The sequence below is a fragment of the Dromiciops gliroides genome, chromosome 1 (genome assembly GCF_019393635.1).
Source record: "Dromiciops gliroides isolate mDroGli1 chromosome 1, mDroGli1.pri, whole genome shotgun sequence".
NCBI lineage: Eukaryota > Metazoa > Chordata > Mammalia > Microbiotheria > Microbiotheriidae > Dromiciops > Dromiciops gliroides.
In genome coordinates, this window is record NC_057861.1 from 743,777,969 (window position 1) to 743,796,639 (window position 18,671).

Sequence of the window (18,671 nt, forward strand, 5' to 3'; positions counted from 1 at the left end):
TATCCAGTTCTTCATTACCAGAACAAAGGCTGCTATGAAGATCTTTGTTGTATATGAAATCCTTTGATCTGTTTTTGCCCTTTTATGTAAATATGCCTAGCAGTGAAATTTCAGTGTCAAAGATCATGGATGTTGTGGTCTTTTTTGAGCATAGCTCCAAATTGTATTCTATAAAAGGGTTGGACAAATTCACAGATCTCCTAAAAGTGTATTAGTGTACTACCTTCTATAGTTCCTCCAACATCAACTATTTCCATCCTTTATTATTTCTGTAAATTTTCTGGATGTAAAATGAAACCTATAATTGTTGCAATGAATATTTATATTATTTTTGTGATTTGGAGAATATATTTGTTAATAGTTTACAATTCCTCCCTTAAGAAATTTATTCATATGCTTTAACCATTTATACTTTAGAAGAATGACTCTTGATCTTACATATTTTAATTCATGCTCTGTAGCTTAAACACCAGACACTTATCAGAGATATCCTATGCAAATATTTTTCCTATCAATAGCTCTACTTCTTATCCTAGTAGTATTTATTTCATCAATTCAAAAACTTTTCAGTTTCATTTTGTGAAAATATATTTTAAAAATTGAGTTTGTCTCTGACCCTGTTTTGATTTAAAATTATCCTCCTTACTTGGATGTGAAAATTTACTTTTTGTTTCTCTTCACATTTTAAAATACTCTAACTTTCAATATTCATTTTGAGTTTATTTTGACATGTTGTATAGTATGTTAGTCTAAACCTAATTTCTTCAATGTTACTTCCCAGTTATCCCAGCCATTCTCATTGAAGAGTAAGCTCTTCACCAAGGAGTTTACATGCTCAGACTTATCCAACACAATTACTGAGTTAAATTCTTTCTAATTAATTTTACCTAGTCTGTTTCATGCATCTACATTTCTATTTTAATCAATATTAAACTGTTTTGATGATACCTTCTTTGTAATGTAATTTGAAGTCAAGAAGTACCACTACCCTTCATTCCTATTTTTTCATTATTTCCTTCATGATTCTAAATCTTTTCTTTCTTTTAAAAAAAAATTTTTTTTGGTGAGGCAATTGGGGTTAAGTGACTTGCCCAGGGTCACACAGCTAGTAAGTGTTAAGTGTCTGAGGCCATATTTGAACTCAGGTCCTCCTGAATCCAGGGCTGGCGCTCTATCCACTGCGCCACCTAGCTGCCCCCAATCTTTTCTTTCTTAAAATGAAATTTTCTATTATTGTATTTAGCTCTAGAAAGTAACCGTGGGGGCAGCTAGGTGACACCTCCCCTACCCCCACCTTTTCTTCTTCACTGAAAATGAATGAGAGAAGGAATTAATGCATTATGGAAAGGCATTAATTTGGAAAAAGAAGAGCATCTTTCTGAGACAAGATGGAGAAGAAAGAATGAGTAATGGTCCAGATAGACTGAGGCATGGAAGGAGTAGTTTATAGTCCCTGAGCATTAGAACTATAAGGGACAGTAGAAACCATCACTTTTCAAAGTCTGTTTTTACTTAAGATGAAACTGGGCTCAAACTAATGAAATAGCTAGATGGAGTTTACATAACATGTTAGTGGCAAAGTGGGGACTGCAAGTCTGGCCTCCTGATTCTCAGATCCATGAACTTTCCATTACCCCATAATGAGAGACTGACTTTAACGTACAATGACAATAACAGTAGATTTTGAATGAGGAGCTAGGATTGAAATCCAGCTCTTTAAAAAAAAAATCCTGTGTAACATCAAGTAAATAATTAAATTCCTCTGGGTTTCTATTTACTAATCTGTTAAACGAAGAGATTGGACTAGATGACTTCTAAGTTTCCTTCTAGCCCTTGATTCCATGTTAACATGTTCCGTGTAAAATGGATAAGTGGTGTCTATAGCAAAAAAGGGAAATTAGGTATCAATCAAATAATTAAATAAATATATATTAAATAAATAAAATAAAAAATAAATAAAATAAATCAAATAATTCTATCAAATTGTAAGCTTTCAGTATTGCAGTAGGGTCCTCGGAGGTCACTTGGTCTAAGCATTGTCCAATCAGTGAGTATTTATTAAGTAGCTCTTCTGTACCAGACATGGTGTTAAGCATAAAGGATACAAAGACAAAAAGTGAAAGAGGCCATATTCCCTAGAGCTTTATGAAGTTCAATCCACTTTGAAATCCCCAATAAGAGATCCCCTGTGAATTATTCTCTCTACTTGTGTATTCATTTTCCTGTGATATCTGACTTGGAATATATGTGTGGTCAGTCTTCACTCTTTTCATTTCATAGTGCTCTCAATCAGATTGTATGATTTAAGACAAATAAACTTGACCAATTCTTGTCATGTACATTGTATCCCTGGCCAAGAAATCATCAGTGATAGATTTTAAAATATGCCCCAGCAATTGGAACCCTGTTTTTAGATTCATCTTCTTAATCAACAGCTTACTTCCTACCTTCAAATGGCAACAGGTCCTCCTGTGTTTAATGGATGATGTGGTATAGAAAAAAGTAGCACAGGATGGGCAAGCATTAATGGACCAAAGTTTGCCTGATTGGAGGGAAATTGAGAATTTAGGTATTTGGGATGTAAATGCCACATGTACTCCTATTGTCACTTTCTTGACAGGGCTTCATGAGCCCTAGTCTGGCTTTTAGAGTTCTTTTGGATGAACTTGTTTTTTCCCCAAGTAACTCACCAGTGGCAGGTATGTAGGTAGTTATTATGATGTTAAGTTTGATCAGTATTGTGACTTACTCTATCATTTGCCAGAGGTTCATCTTGGTAAAATAGTAGATTTCTCTATTCAGAGGTTAGGTCAGTAGATGACTGTCATGATTCCCCTTAGCAGGAAGTCATTAACCATCAATACCTGAATCTTCTTTTATTCCTGGGGAACCAGCAGACTATTTCTGGTGGCATCCATGGATCACTATCTTCAAGGCTGGGGACACAAGTTACTTTCTGCTCAGAAGGTACAAGTTTACCCTTTACCCCTCATACATATTACATAGCTCAGAAGATTCATGGTTCTTTCTCTTTTTCTCTAGATCATATTCTTTACCCTCTAACCTCCTTCCGAAGTTTAGGATTGTCCTCTGGTTCCTTCAGTTCTCTTCTTTCTTTTTCTTAAGACATTTTGCCATTCTTTTGAGAAATACTTCTCAATGAAAATTTTGATGATTATGTGAAAAATGGAAGTTGAGTTGCTTGAAGACCTTCACAAATTTACTTTGATCTAGTCCTCATACACCAAATACCATTCTAGAATACTAGAATTATCTTCTATTTTAGTCTCTGGCCATGTGACCATAGCTATTACTATTTTCTGAACTTTTCAAAAACTAATTTTTTAAGCTCTGATCAGAGACTTGTTTATTATTTGGCTATTGTGTCATGGTCATTGCTATGTCCCCAACACCTCCTTTTTGGTTGGTCAGAGTTAAGTAGAAGAACAATTTTGTTCATTGGTCTTTCTACCTTATGAGAAAGGAAATTGTTGACAAAGAAAAGTTAAGAATTCAATTCATCTAAACATTTATTGAACACTTACTATATACACACCATTGTGTTAGGTTCTGAAGAAAATGCAAAGACAAATAATACATAATATTTGATCTCAGAGTTTCAATTATAATAATATTTATCAGGCACTTTGATTTTTTTAAAAGTCAAAGAATGAATCTTCAACAGATGTGCAATTTCCACTACTATAATGTCTCTCTGTTTTATGATCTAATTTCAGAATGCATCATCCATACCCTCTGTCTGGATGGGTGTCCTATAATTTATTCTCATTGTAAAATAAATTCTTTGTTCTCTAATCACCTAAGCATATTCCACTGTGGTTTTATACTCAGGTTTATTACATCTTTCTGGTATGATATTAATCTCTACTCTTTCCATTAGATTTATTAGCTTTGGACAATGATATTAAATATATCTAACTTTAAGAAAGTTTTAGGGGATTGTGTAGACAAAATATATTGACCAACATTTTTCTTATATTTAGGGCTGCAAGAATTGTAGCTTTTACTTATTCCTCTGAGGAAACGTGATTAAAACCAGGTTGACTTATAAAGGGACATTCAACTTGGACTAAATCAATTTCGCACAAAGATGACTTACTACCTTGTTTCAATATCTTCTCTCCCCAAGAGATATTGGCATCTCTGTGGCTTTGGACTTCATATCAACATTCCAAGTCCCTCTTGGTCATTTACTTCCCAGTCTCAGTGAAAGCACCCATGTGGCCTGGTGCATAAATAGCAGAGACACATCAGAAAGCAGATGACCTTTTGTGCCAGTGAAACGAACCCTGGGTTGCTGTCAGCATAATCTGACATGGAGGAAAAGAACCATTTGCCAGTTTGATTTAATTGGGCTGCTAAGAATCCAGCTAAGATAAACAGCCAGGTTCCATCACAAAAGGAATGTTTCTTGCCTTCTTTCCCTGCCAAAGGGAGCCTTTTTATTTTTTCAAAGAGAATTATATTCATCTTCTGGGCTGTTAGCTTTCAACAAGAAGAAATCAAAGGTTGCCACAACCAAATAAAACTGTAGCCATGGGAACCAAAGGGAAGGCAGGAGGTCCTTGTATTTTATCATCAAAGATTATTAATCACCCTGGATTTCAGGTAGCTAGTGAGCATTACATTACTGATTGATCTGTCATTGTACTCACAATATATCCTCCTTATATGGACCAGGACACTAGAAGAGAAGAATTATTCTAATCTCAGACTCAGATTGTTAGCTCCAGATGGGATCTTAGCAATCATGTAGTCTAATCATTTAATTTTGCATATGAGGAAACTGAGGCACATAGGAGTGAGTTGAATTGCCCACACTTGTGCAGTAAGATCATAGGAGAGAATCCTGTTTTCCTTACTCTCCCAGTGGGGTCAAACTCAAATAGAAAGAATCCCTGGCATGTCAATTTAGAAAACCACAAATTAACATTATCTGTATTGTACTATATTTTTTATTTATTTTGTTAAACATTTCCCAATTGCATTTTTGAGGGACAATGAGAATTAAGTGACTTGCCCAGGGTCACACAAACTAGCAAGTGTCAAGTGTCTGAGGCTGGATTTGAACTAAGGTCCTCCTGAATCTACTGCACCACCTACCTGCCCTCCTCCCTATTTCATTTTTTTTTGTTTTGCGGGGCAGTGAGGGTTAAGTGACTTGTCCAAGGTCACACAGCTATAAGTGTCAAGTGTTTGAGGCCTCATTTGAACTCAGGTCCTCCTGAATCCAGGGCTATTACTTTATCCATTGTGCCACCTAGCTGCCCCCCCTCCACCATTGCATTTTAATTTTGTTTGAGCTGCATTCCAGAATTTTGCAAGCCAGCTGTGAGTTTGATGCTTCTACTCTGAACCATATTGAAAGCTGTGTATCTAATTTGCAGGATGGTATTGCATATATTAGAACTAGAGGAAAGTAAGTTTGTGAAGGTCTGACTTCAAAGAACCCAGCTTCTGTTTTTCATGTAATCCTCCAAACTTTAATTTAGAAAGAATTTTTAAAGTTATTTAAAATGACTGTGCCTGTGCAATAATTGTCCCAAACAACCTCACTTGAGCCCTAGTTTCCAATCATCTCTAGCCCACCAGATACCTGGACTTCACCCCTGGCTTCCCCAGCTCAGAGAGGTGGGGATTTTGCTGTATCCTGACTAGGTCTGGGCTTCCCTACATCTTTGTGCAGTATTATCCACATGGCCATGTCCAGGGCACACTCCTCTACTTCTAGCTCCCCTCGATGTGCTGTCTTCTTCCATTCCAATGTAAACTCCTTGATGACAAAGACTATCTTGCTCTCTTGTATTTTTATTCCTAGTGTTTAGCACAGTGACTGGCTCATAACAATCACTTAATGAATGTTTCTGTCTGTCTGTCTCCTGAGAAAGTCCATTACACTCTTGGATAGTTCTAATTGCTAGGAAATTTTTCCTTACCCTTGCAACAAAAACCAAAACAAAACAAGCAAACAAACCAAAAAGCAAGCCTTTTCCTTCTTCCATATATCAGTCCTTCAAATATTTGAATGCATCTATGCTTAACTTCATCTGTACCTCTTTCCCTTCTCCCTATTGTCCCTCTTTGATCTTCAGGTATCTAATGTCTGTCATCTTTTAACCCCCTTCCTCCTAAGCTTTCTGATGTTATACCTGAGTTATACCAAAGTGAACCTAAGTAATATGTTATCCCTGTCTTGGGAAATCTATATTTTAAATGTAATCTCTAAGGATCGTATCTGGCACGTAAATAAGTGCAGGTAGTCAATAAATGTTTGTTGATTACCTGAAGATAGCTAATTGTATACAGAAAGACTGTCCCTTATAAATATAATTTTATGTAAGGTGCCAATTTCAGAAGAACAGAAGGGGCACTTTCTTGTGCCTCTATAATTGTACAAAGTAAGTGGTTCCCTCCTATAAGATTGGCACTGCAGTGCACTGGTGGTTATCTACTATTTATGATGCCCTAGAGTAATCAATTAGGAAATCTCATGGAAATAGGATTTTTGAAATGATCATGTTACATAACTTAGGTTGGTTAGAGTATGGAGTTACTGAGGTCGATTAGTGCATTTGATTTTGCAAGGGCTAGTTATCATTGGTATATACAGCCTCAGACTATATGCATCTTTATTCTGGTAAGCTATGCCACAAATGTCTGCAGTGAGCGTCAAGGAAGACCATGCACCTAGACCACCTAGGATCATAAGGCTGGAAAGGAGTCTCAGAGGACATGTAGTGCATGCTTCCAATTCTCTAAATAAACTGAAGCCCAGACAGTTTACATGACTTATCCATAGTCACATAGCTAATAAGTGGCAGAACCATGAAAAAGATAGCCATGACTGTCCTATTGATTTAATTCCATTCGATTCAGTTCAGTTTGACTTGATTCAATGAAGTTTGATTCAGCAAATATTTAGTAAGCTTTCCAGTGTGCAAGAACCTAGCCTAGGTGTTAAGGATGCAAATGTGAAAATGATACTCTTCCTTTCCTCAGGAGCTTCTCATCTTAGCAATAGAAAAGTTCACAGATCAGATTAGGACAGAGGCAAGACTATCTCAGCCATGCCTTTAGGTCAAATGCAGGCCATTAGGGATGGAGTCAGATTCTAAGAAAAGTCAACCAGATGTGATCAGTTTCAGTTGGTTGTATGTTTAAGGCTATGGATCAATTCTGACAGTCCTTGGCTGCTGAGTCTTTGGTTCTATTAATGTTCTTCATCTTCCGGTTAGTATAATGAGGCAATGAGGTGATACAGTAGTTAGAGTGCTAGACCTGGAATTAAGATGAGTTCAAGTCCTCCCTCAGACACTTATAAGCTGTGTAACCTGTGGAAAGTCACTTTGTTTCTCTTACCCTGTTTCCTGATCTGCAAATCTGAGATAATAATAGCACCTACTTTATGGCTTTATAAGCATTAAATAAGATAGAATATATAAAGTGCTTAGTAAATATTAAAGTGCCATATAAAGGCTAATTGCTATTAACATTCAAATAGTTCTTTATAGTTTGCAATATGTTTCACATATATCATCTTGTTTGATACAACAACCCTGTGAGGTAGGCACTATATATTTTTGTTATTTTACAAATAAAGAAACTGAGCATGACAGAAATTGTGTCTTGCTCAGTTATACAGCTTGTAAATATCTAAGGCAGGATTCAAACTTGGATCTTTATGGCTCTAAGTCCAATACTTCCTCCCATCTACCTGCCAACTTGATAATTGCTTTTGAGTCTTGCCTAGATTGAAAAGAATGAACTCCACAAATATGAATCGGGAGGCATAAATATATAGCAATCCGTCTGAAACAGATTGGGGATTAGGGGACTAAAAGGTCAATATGTGTCAAGAGTATGATATGATAGTTAAAACAACAACAAAAACCTTTTGTAATCTTCAGTTCATTAAGACAAACATAACTTCCAGAATGAGGAAGTCCCTATTCTAGATATAAGGTGATAGCCCTGCTGTATTCTCTAATGGTCAGATCATATATGGAAGGTTGTATTTAATTCTGGGAAGCACATGATGGAAAGGATATTAATAAGTTGGTGAATATGGAGAAGAACACTACCAGACTAGTGAAAGAATTCAATTCCCTTTGATATGAGGATCAGTTGAAATAATTGGGGAGATTTGCCCTGCCTAAGAGAAGCCTTATGAAGAACATGATGGCTATCTTCAAGTTTTTGAATGACTGTGATGTTTAAGAAATAGAGTTGTTCTGTTTGTTTCCAGAGGGAAGAACCAGAAGCAAAGGGTGGAAGTAGAAAAGAAACACATTTAGTTTTGCTGTTAGAAAAAAAACAAAACAACAATCCTTCTCACTCATGAGAACTTCCCCAAAGTAGAATTAGATTCCTTGTTTGGGAGGTGATACATTCCCCCGCTTTGGAGGATTTGAAGGAGAGACTGGATGACTATTTCCTGGTATGTTGTACTAGGTATTTTTTTAGAATATAGGCAAGACTAATGACTCTGAGGTCTCTTTAATTCTGAGACTCTGTCTACATGCTCAATAGTCTTCATTAAATACACCTTTCTGGAGCAAAATGATGTGTTTATCTAATGGGATTCAAGGAATCAGGTACTCTGTTGACTACTTTGAGGAAAAATTCCTAGGTGGAAAGAATTGACAAAAATTGACCTTTGGCAAATCGGAGGTATAATAGCCTCATCAATTATTTCTGGTGGGGAATGAAGACCTAAAATTCCTTTAGGATTTCTCCCTTTTTCAGATACTATTACAAATTCCTGCTAGAAGAGTGTGGCGCATCTCACTAGCATCTGGTGCCCATGCACCTTAGTTCAGATAATTGGTGGGAGAATGTGGATACCTCTTCTTTCAAAGATCCTTTAACAGATAATTGGTAGAGAAAATGGGTGTTCTGGCTAACCCAGTTCAATTTGGAGCTACAATTTCCCCCTCTTTAAATCAAGGTTTAATTTAATGGAATGAATATTTCCAGTTTCCTGCTGGATTTTGGCAAGGACATATGTGTCTTTTGAAGGTATTGCTTTATAATGAAATTAGGAAGGAATACATCTGCTTTCCTTTATAAAGGATTTTGCTTTGTCGTGCAACACTTCTTTCAGATAAATGACAATAATAAGAACTGACAATCAGGTAACAGAGGCAGTTTGCATTCAGAATTCTGGACAAGGTGGTTTGTTCATATTAATTGGAATTTTTGAAAGGGATTAATGTTTGGAAAGTAACTAACTTTAACCATAGGGATCTTTGTAAACAGAAAAACAATGGAAAAGAAAGAAGGAAAGTGGTTATTCAGACATTGGTTATCCACAGGGACTCATATCTACTCCTTCCTTTCCAGAACTGGGGTTGCTTTGATGTAAGAATAAATTCCACAAACATAACTGTTATGTGTGAAGTGCTATATTAGGGTATGTGGCTACAAAGACAAAAAAAACCCTCAGTCCCTGCTCTCAGAGAGCTTACATTCTATTGGGGGATAAAATATATATGCAATTATAGTCAAGAAAACTGAAGAGAGGGGAGATAGGTAAGGTTCCATATAGGAGATGGCATTTAATATATTTTTAAGGAAGAAAAGAGATACAAGAGGTAGAGATGAGGAGGGAGGACATTCCAGACATAAGAAACAGCTTGTACAAATGCATGGATGTTGGAGAGAGTTGGTCACTTTTAGGATACAGTTTAGTACCCCCAGATTGATAAAAATACAAAACCCATGAAAAGAAGTAGTGGGAAAAAGTCTGGAGTGCTAGATTAGGAACCAGATTAGGGGGTTGTCCTTTATCCTATCAGCAATTGGGAACCAATGAGGTTTGTTGAGTCAGGGTAGATGGATAGAGTACCATAATAACAACTTTGACTGTGACTCAAGAAGTTTATTTGGCAGCTGGGTGGAGAATAAATTGGAGAGAGGAGAAACAAAAATCTTGGAGATCAGTTAGGAGGCTATTTCAATAGTTCAGGCAAGAAATTATAAAAATCAGGACTGGGAGGAAGGATGGTTTTGTAAGTTGATGGAAAGGAATGAGAGAAATTAAAATTATACTATTATATTCATAACTAATTGTTAATTTTGATCCATCCTTTCCCCTTCTATTTTTGTTAAGATCACACTCCTGAAAAGGGCGGTCAGTCTCTCAAAGGTGCGATTACTTCTAGCCTCTAAGGCATTAACTCTTGGAATAGGTTGCATGGGACCCAACCTAACTGGAAAACGTGATTTCTGTTTAGAATATAAACAAAATCCAGTCTGGGTAAGTCCTTTACTTGGGGGAAGGAACTACTGTCCTTGATTACCTCCATTATATATTAGGACAACCCTAAGCCCATGAAGAACAAAAGTAGCCAGAGAGGTCTAGATGGAAATGGCTTCCCCTGCCCAGACACATCGAGGCTGCCAAGGCTCATGATTAAGACATGTTCTCAGCAGGAGGAGCTGCAGACTTTTAGCCCATCTCCTCATTAAATGTCCACCAATTGGGGTTGAGTTTTACTTGTCAGGGGATTTCCTGTCAGAAGGTACACACCTGATTTAAAGTTTTTTCATACTATTTTCCCCTTGACCTGGGAGCTGTCAATTTTTGTCATAATATTTCTAGTAGATTTCATGTTGCAGTTTCTTTGAGGAGGTCAACCATGGATTCTTTCAATTTCAGCTTTGCCCTATGGTTCTAAGAGATCTTTGCAGTTTTCTATCAAGATTCCTTGAAATAGGAAGTCTAGGCTCTTTTTTGGTTCATGGTTTTCAGCTAGTCCAGTGATTTTTAAATTATCTTTCTGGGACAGCTAGGTGGCGCAGTGGATAGAGCACCGGCCCTGGATTCAGGAGGACCTGAGTTCAAATCCAGCCTTAGACACCTAACTCTTACTAGCTGTGTAACCCTGGGCAAGTCACTTAACCCCAATTGCCTCACCAAAAAAAAAACAAACAGAAAAAACAAAAAAAAAAACCCAAACCTCCCCAAAACCAAACTTCCTTCTATCTGTTTTCTGTGTCAGTTGTTTTTCCTTTGAGATAGTTCACACTTTTTTCTTAAGACTTTTGGTGTTTTATAATTTTTTGATGTTTCAGGGAGTCATTAATTTTATTTGTCCAATTCTAATTGTCAAATAGTTATTTTCTTTGGTAATATTGTATACCTCCCTTTTCCAAGTTGCTAATTCTCTTTTCATATCTTTCTTCTCAAACTCTTACTTCATTTCCTATTTGTCCATTTAGCACTTTAATTTGGCTTTTGAAATCATTTTAGCTCCCTTTAAAGAAACATATTTACTTTAGCTCTTCTGGGAATTTTTGTTGGACTTGTCTCCAAAGTGCATTTTCTTTAAGGCCATGCTTGTAGATATTTTTTGAGTCATCATTTTCTTCTTCTTCTTCTTCTTCTTCTTCTTCTTCTTCTTCTTCTTCTTCTTCTTCTTTTTTGTATCTCAAGGTTCCCTTATATCTCTTTGTGGTGGGATTTTTTGTTTGCTTATTCTTTTATGCCACTTCTTTATTTTAGAATATATATTAGTGTGCTGTACACCTCTGGGAAGAGGGGAGGGATGTCTGATCTGAACTCCTATGCTCTTCTGTCCTTTGACTATTTTCACAGCTTAGAATGGGAACCTGAAGTGTTTCAGTGCTCCCAAAATGGTGTTATCTGTATCCAAACTCTGTAAGTTTCTGACTCAGGTTTTCATTTGTCAGCTTTTTGTTGGTTGAGGGTTTTAGTAGACTGCTGCTGGAATCAGTCACTATTAGCTTGCTGAGAAGATGTGAAGGCTCAGAGTGACTAATTTCCAGCTCCCCTTTGGTCTGGGACTCCTGTGTTGGTTATCTCACTGAAAACTTACAGGCTAGGATAGAGATGAATCATTGCTCTACTTATGGGATTAGAGTCATATACTTCCAAACTTAGCTCCTTGCCCAGCACACAGCTAGGGCCAATGCTCATGACTGTTCATGTTCATCCTGAATCTGTGACCCATAACTGGGTAGTGGGCAGACAAGCTGCCAGATGGCACCTGTTCCTATTCCCAGCAGCTCAGGCATGCATGCCCTGGGCTCTCTTTCTGCTACAGTGCTTTCTGCCTTGGTACCCTGTCTTGACCCTCTTTTTTAGTTTTAAATAATATTTTATTTTTCCCCAATTACATGTAAAAACAATTTTAGCCTTAATTTAAAAAAAGTTTTGAGTTCCAAATTATATCCCTCCTTTCCTTTACCCTTCCTTGACACAGTAAGTAATCTGATGTAGGTTAAACAAGTACAATAATAAAACATTTCCATATTAGTAAATTTGTGCAAGAATACTCCAACAAAGAAAAAAGAAAAAAAGAAAATGAACAATAGCATGCTATGTTCTGTATTCACAGATATCAGTTCTTTCTCTGAGAGAAGATAGCATTTTTCAACATGAGTCCTTTGGGATTGTCTTGGAACATTATATTTCCAAGAATAGCTAAGTAATCTACAATTCACTGAAAAATATTGCTGTCACTATGTACAATGTTCTCTTGGTTCTGCTCACTTCACTTCATATCAGTTCATGTAAGTCTTTCCAGTGTTCTCTGAAAGCATCCTGCTTGTCATTTATTATAGCACAATGGCATTCCATTACAATGTACTACAATTTGTTCAATCATTCCCCAATTGATGGACATCCCCCCCAATTTTCAATTCTTAGCCACCACAGAAAGAGCTGCTATAAACATTTTTGTATAAATAGGTCCTTCCCCCACTTTTATCTTTTTGGGATACAGACCTAATAGTGGTACTGCTGAATCAAAGGGTATACTCAACTTTATAGCCCTTTGGGCATAGTATCTTGGCCCTTTTTTTTTCCTGGGCAGTGAAATGCTCAGTGCCACAAGGTTCATGGACAGATTCCATGACTAGTGTCAACATACCTTTCTTTCTGTCTCTTGAAGCTGTCCTGGGTTATAAAAATGACTTACTGTGAATTCTTGCCTCTCCCAATGAGTTCATTTTTTGATCCAGGTCACTAGGATACCATAACAGTTGCAACTCCCTGCCCCCCCTCATTTCTTCTCAAGCTATAGGTGGCACCTGAGAGCAATAAACCCTTATTTCTAAAAGCTTGTCCTTTTTCCCAACTATAGGTGAAATAAATGACAGCTCATAGGCACTTTTGGCCAATAACATCAGTTCTCTTAAAAAAATCAGGAATCATTCAGCTTAAGCTTTCTTTTAGTTGACTGTTTCTTAATGCAAAAGCTCCAGAGAAGCAATTCCCAACTCCCTTGATGTGTCTTCAACTTTTCTCAAGGTTCTACCCCCTCAATCTAGCCCCAGTCCTTGTGCTGCTGTCTCGTGAATTCTCTTGCTCCTCTCCTGCTGCTGCTTCCCTCCCTCTCTCCCTCCCTCCTTCTCTTCCTTCCTTTCTTCCTTCCTTCCTTCCTCCCTTCCTTCCTTCCTCTATCCCTCCTTCCCTTCCCTCTTATCTCTCTTTCTCCCTTTTCTCCCCATCCTTCCCCCTTTTCCCCCTTTCTTTCCCTCTCTCCCTCCTTTCTCTCTTTCTCTCTCTGTCAGCTGAGAGTCTCTTGACCCTCAGAAGCTCACTTTTCCCTTTAAGCATCACAATTCTATAAATTACCCCTATTAAATTGATGTTTTTTTTTAAAAATCATAGTTCAGCCTCTAAATGCTCATATCATTTTTCATTTTCTTAATTTTATCCTTTGTGTCAGAAAATATGCTCATACAGTTTTGGAAAGGACCCATCATGTCTCAGCTCTTTTGTTGCTTAGTCATTTTTAGTCATGTCTGACTCTTCATGACTGTTTTTTTGGGGTTTCTTAGCAGACACTGAAGTGGTTTTTCACTTCTTTTTTCAGGTCATTTTACAGAGGAAACTGAGGCAAACTGAGATAAGTGACTTGCCCAGGTTTACATATCTAGTAGATACTTGTCTGAGGCTAGATTTAAAAGTCAGGAAGATGAGTCTTCCTGACTACATTTCCACCACTCTATCCACTGAGTCACCTATCTGCCCCTTTGTTTCTTTGGTTCCTTTAAAACTATGTTTCTTCACACTTCCATTTCTCTGGTTTCCAATAAATAAAATGCTTCCCCCCTGCCTCTTTATAACATCAAATTCTTCCCATATAAGTAAGACATCATTCTAAATTATTAGAGGAAATCTGAGTCCTCAAATCTGTACCACAGATCTCTCCAAATCCATACAAATCCCATCTGAAAGCTGTTTCTTCATGTACATATTTTATCAGTTTATATTAAAACAACATTCTTTTTCTACTCATATTACATATAAAAATATTCATTCGTAACAGTAGTGATATATTACATCTTTGAGAATAAATATGTCTTCCTTTACACAAACCATTTTCTGCCCTTTTCATCATTAACTATTCCTTATGAAAGAAGATTTTAAAGAGAGAGTGTATCTTTCACAATAGCCACCAAACTCTAACATGGCTTTATTGAGAAGAGCTCATCCCTCGATTGTAGGGCCATGCTAATTTAATTTTCTGTGTGTTACTTTAGAGCGGTAGACAAAGAGAATGCTGAGGACACACCATTCATTGTGATTTCAGCAAGGAATCTGACAAGTTCTTTTATGCTATACATGTGGACAAATAGAAAATTACTGGTTTAAAGATAATGAGGTTAAGCAGATTTGGCACCAAACGAATGACTGTACTCAAAGAGTGGTATTAATGAATCATCTGTCAACTTGGAAGGAATTCTCTACCATAGTGCCCAAGGATATGTCTTTGGCAATAAACTATTTAATATTTTTGTCAGTGAGATTGATAAAAGCATAGGTGGCATGCTTAGGGATTTTCAGATAGTATGAAGGTAGGAGGGAGAGCTAACATACTGAAAGACAAAGTCAAAGTTCAAAAAGATCTGAAAAGCTTAGGACAATTGGTCATGTCAAACAAGAGGAAATGTAAGAGATGCAATTATGCCTTTCATGTGGATTCAGGAAATATAGTGTATAATTACAGGAGAACTACCTAACGGCCAAATGAACCATCTTGGGAAATTGTGGGTCCCCCATTCCTGAGAGTCTTTAAGCTATGGCTGGATTACCATTTGAAGTGAGGATAAAGAAAAGATTATCATTCTGGAGCAGATGGAATAATGAACCTAGGGTCAAGAAGACTGGAATTCAAATCTGGCCTCAGGTACTTACTAGCCGTGTGATCCTGGGCAAGTCACTTAATTTGTATATGCCTCAGCTTTCTCATCTATAACATGGGGATAATAATAGGATCTACCTTCTAGGGTTGTCAGGAAAATAAGATGAGATAATACTTGTAAAGTGCTCTGCTAACATTAATGAACTATATACATGCTATTATTCTTTATCATCATCATCTTTATAGTTGGTGACTTCTGAAGCCCTTCTCACTGATATTCTACAATTCTGTGGTTTATTAAGTAGCTCTTTTTTTTTTTTGAGGAATTGTACTTAATCCTATGATGGTACTTTTAAAGATTCCTACTATTAAGAACCTTGTAATACCTTTGACCCAGTAATATCACTACTAGGTATATATCCCAAAGAGATCATAGAAAATGAAAAAGAACCCACGTGTATAAAAATATTTATTGCAGCTCTCTTTGTGGTAGCAAAGAATCAGAAATTGAGGGGATGTCCATCAATTGGGGAATGGCTGAATAAGTTGTGGCATATGAATGGAATGGAATACTATTGGGCTATAAGAAGTGATGAGCAGGCAGATTTCAGAAAAAACCTGGAAAGACTTAAGTGGACTGATGCTGAGTGAAGTGAGCAGAACCAGGAGAACATTGTACACAGTCATAGCAATATTGTGTGATCACCAGCTGTGATAGACTTTGATCCTCTCAGCAATGCAATGACCCAAAGCAATTCCAGAGGACTCATGATGGAAAATGTTCTCCACATCCAGAAAAAAAGAACTGTCAAATCTGAATGCAGTTTGATCCATGCTATTTCTACTCCTTTTCTCTCTTTTTTGAGGTTTTCCCCTTTTGTTCCAATTCTTTCACAACATGACTAATGCAGAAATATGTTTAATGTGATTGTACATATATAACCTATATCAGATTGCTTTCTGTCTTGGGAAGGGGGGAGGGAAGGAAGGGAGGGAGAAATATTTGGAACTCAAAATCTCATAAAAACAAATGTTGAAAACTATCTTTACATGTAACTGGAAAAAATACTATTAAGATTGAAAAAAGAAGTTTGTAATCTGGTTATATTCTAAAGGATAAATAGAGAAAGTAAAGAAATAACATCATTACAAAAGCATATTACAAATTACCCAGGCAAGTAGAGCATATGGATAATGCCTTTCTCATATAGATGACAAGTGTTCACAGAGGTAATTTGACAAGATATATAATATACTGGAGATTTCTACTACCTATCAAAAGTCTCATTTTGATTATAGAAAGCATTTAACAAATTCTTGTTTCCCTAATAATTTTACTTAAGGGGCAGTTAAAATTTAGGAGAAATGGTATCCATTCTTCCATTCTCACAAACTTATTTGTTGATGACAGTCTTAGGTGAAAGTGATGATGGTGTTCTAGGGGCCATAATAAAATAGACAGTAAGGAGAATAGTTAAGTTACCCACACTTCAAGAAAGTAGAGTTCAACAAGTTCAGATTAAAGCAGTAATTATTCTGAGGCTAGAGATTTAAGGCCTAAACAAATGACCCCCTGAAAACATGCACATGTGATTAAAGAACCATTGACCTTAGAAGGTTTGTTAAGAATGGGCGAAGTGCTGAAAGACTAGATGCTGACATATTCTAATTTTCAAAATAGAGAAGTATAAGAGATAATTGAAATTATAGAATAGTTAAGTTAATGCCTGTCCTTGACAAAATTCTAAAACATTATTAGACGGATGAGTTATGAGCACTTAGGAAAGGAAATGGTGACCACTGGGAGTTAGCATGGCTTTTCTAAGAATAAGTTATGCCAATTTAATATAATTTGCTCTTTTAATGCAGTTACAAGGCTGATAGATCAGGGAAAGTTCTGGAAACACAGTGTATCTGGATTTCATCAAGGCCCTTAATAAAGCTTCATGATACAATTGTGGATTTATAGCCAGTTGAGAATTTTGGTTAACGGGTTGATGTCAATTTGGAGAGAGGCCTATGTAGACACAGCTCAGGCTTCATCTATTGAATATTTTTATTCATGACTTGGGAGGAATAGCTAATAAGCAAACAAATACAATCAGGTACCAAAAGATCTCATCTGAATGGAAAAATTGAATGAGATGAAATTTACTCAAGGTAACTGTATAGTTCTATCATTAGGCTAAAAAGCCAGTACATTTTCCATATTGCATATGGCTTCTCTCTTACATTCTGAAACCAAAATGCAATAAGATACAACAAAACCTTAGTTCTCCAGTTCTAACTGTATTTTTGGAGATTGTGGTTTGTTCCTGGGATATTTATTTCTTCCCAAGAGCCAACATTTCTCTCTTGAATTAGGGTCTTTCTAGACAGTACCACCAGTAGAGTGGGTGAGTCATGGTCCAACTTTGGCTATTCTTATTAAAAGAACAATGGTCTTTTTGAACATTTGTAAAATGCTGTTCAGTTTCCTGAGTCATCGACTATATATTGGCCATAAATGGCTCCCTGTATGGTAACTAACAGGAGTGCAGGAACAAAAGGTACATGTCAAAGGCTTAATAAGCATGATAAAAACTCCATGTTTTTCTAATTAGCTCTCCTACAGCAGTACTGGGGAAATAATAACGTGTAGACAAGGCAAAATGGAGACCTCGAAGGGAGCTCAAAGATAATATAGGACAAACCTCTTATTTTACCAGTGAAGAAACTGAGACCAGGGAAGCTCAAGTGAATTGACATGGGTGGTAAAAGAAGCAAGATTTCAGCAAGGTGCTCTGATTCCACATGCAGCCCTCCTTGATTTGTACTAGAGCAGATTCTATATACTCTTCAATTCTCTATGTACTACATGGTTATTTGGAGGGGTTTTCCCAATGCTTTGTGGGAGTAAGCCAAGGGATAGTGAATAGGGCAGTTTGACTGAAATGATGTCTATGAACCGATAGCTCTCGGATGGTTACATTGTGATCCTTTAGGAAAGAATAAGCGGCCTTCATGTCCCTCACCCCTGCTACATTTATCCTTCATGTTTCTACCAGAATAATCTTCTTTATATGTAGCTCCTGTCAAGAGACAGTATTGTGTTATGGGAAGAGTGTTGTGAGACTTAGCACCAAATTACCTGCTTTTGAAAACTATATCTATTATTTATTACTTGCAGGACCCTGGGCAAGTCACTTAATTTCTCTGGGTCTCAATTTCATCATTTATAACCTGTGGGAGTTAGGCAATATTATCTCCATGGTCCCTTCCAGCTTTAAAAATATGATTCTGTCTCTACTCTGCTAAATAGACAGATCAACCAATAGATAGATAGTTATATATACAGACAGGGAAACAGACAAAGAGATAGATGGACAGATAATTTACAAAGCATTTACTGTATTTCAGGCACTATGCTAAACATTGGGAATAGAAATAAAAGCAAACAAAACAATCCCTGTCTTAAAGAATTATATTATAATGTCTATGTGGCAGGGAGAGGGGAGGAGGAAGGGAAAACTACACATAAAGAGGAACTAGAAA

At 36.8% G+C, this 18,671-nt stretch overlaps 1 protein-coding gene across 3 annotated transcripts in view; it reads right to left on the reverse strand.

Moving 5' to 3' along the window:
- NPSR1 (neuropeptide S receptor 1) overlaps window positions 1-18,671 on the reverse strand; it is a 167,670-nt gene that overhangs the window by 48,232 nt on the left and 100,767 nt on the right. The gene's annotated exons all lie outside the window — the stretch shown is intronic.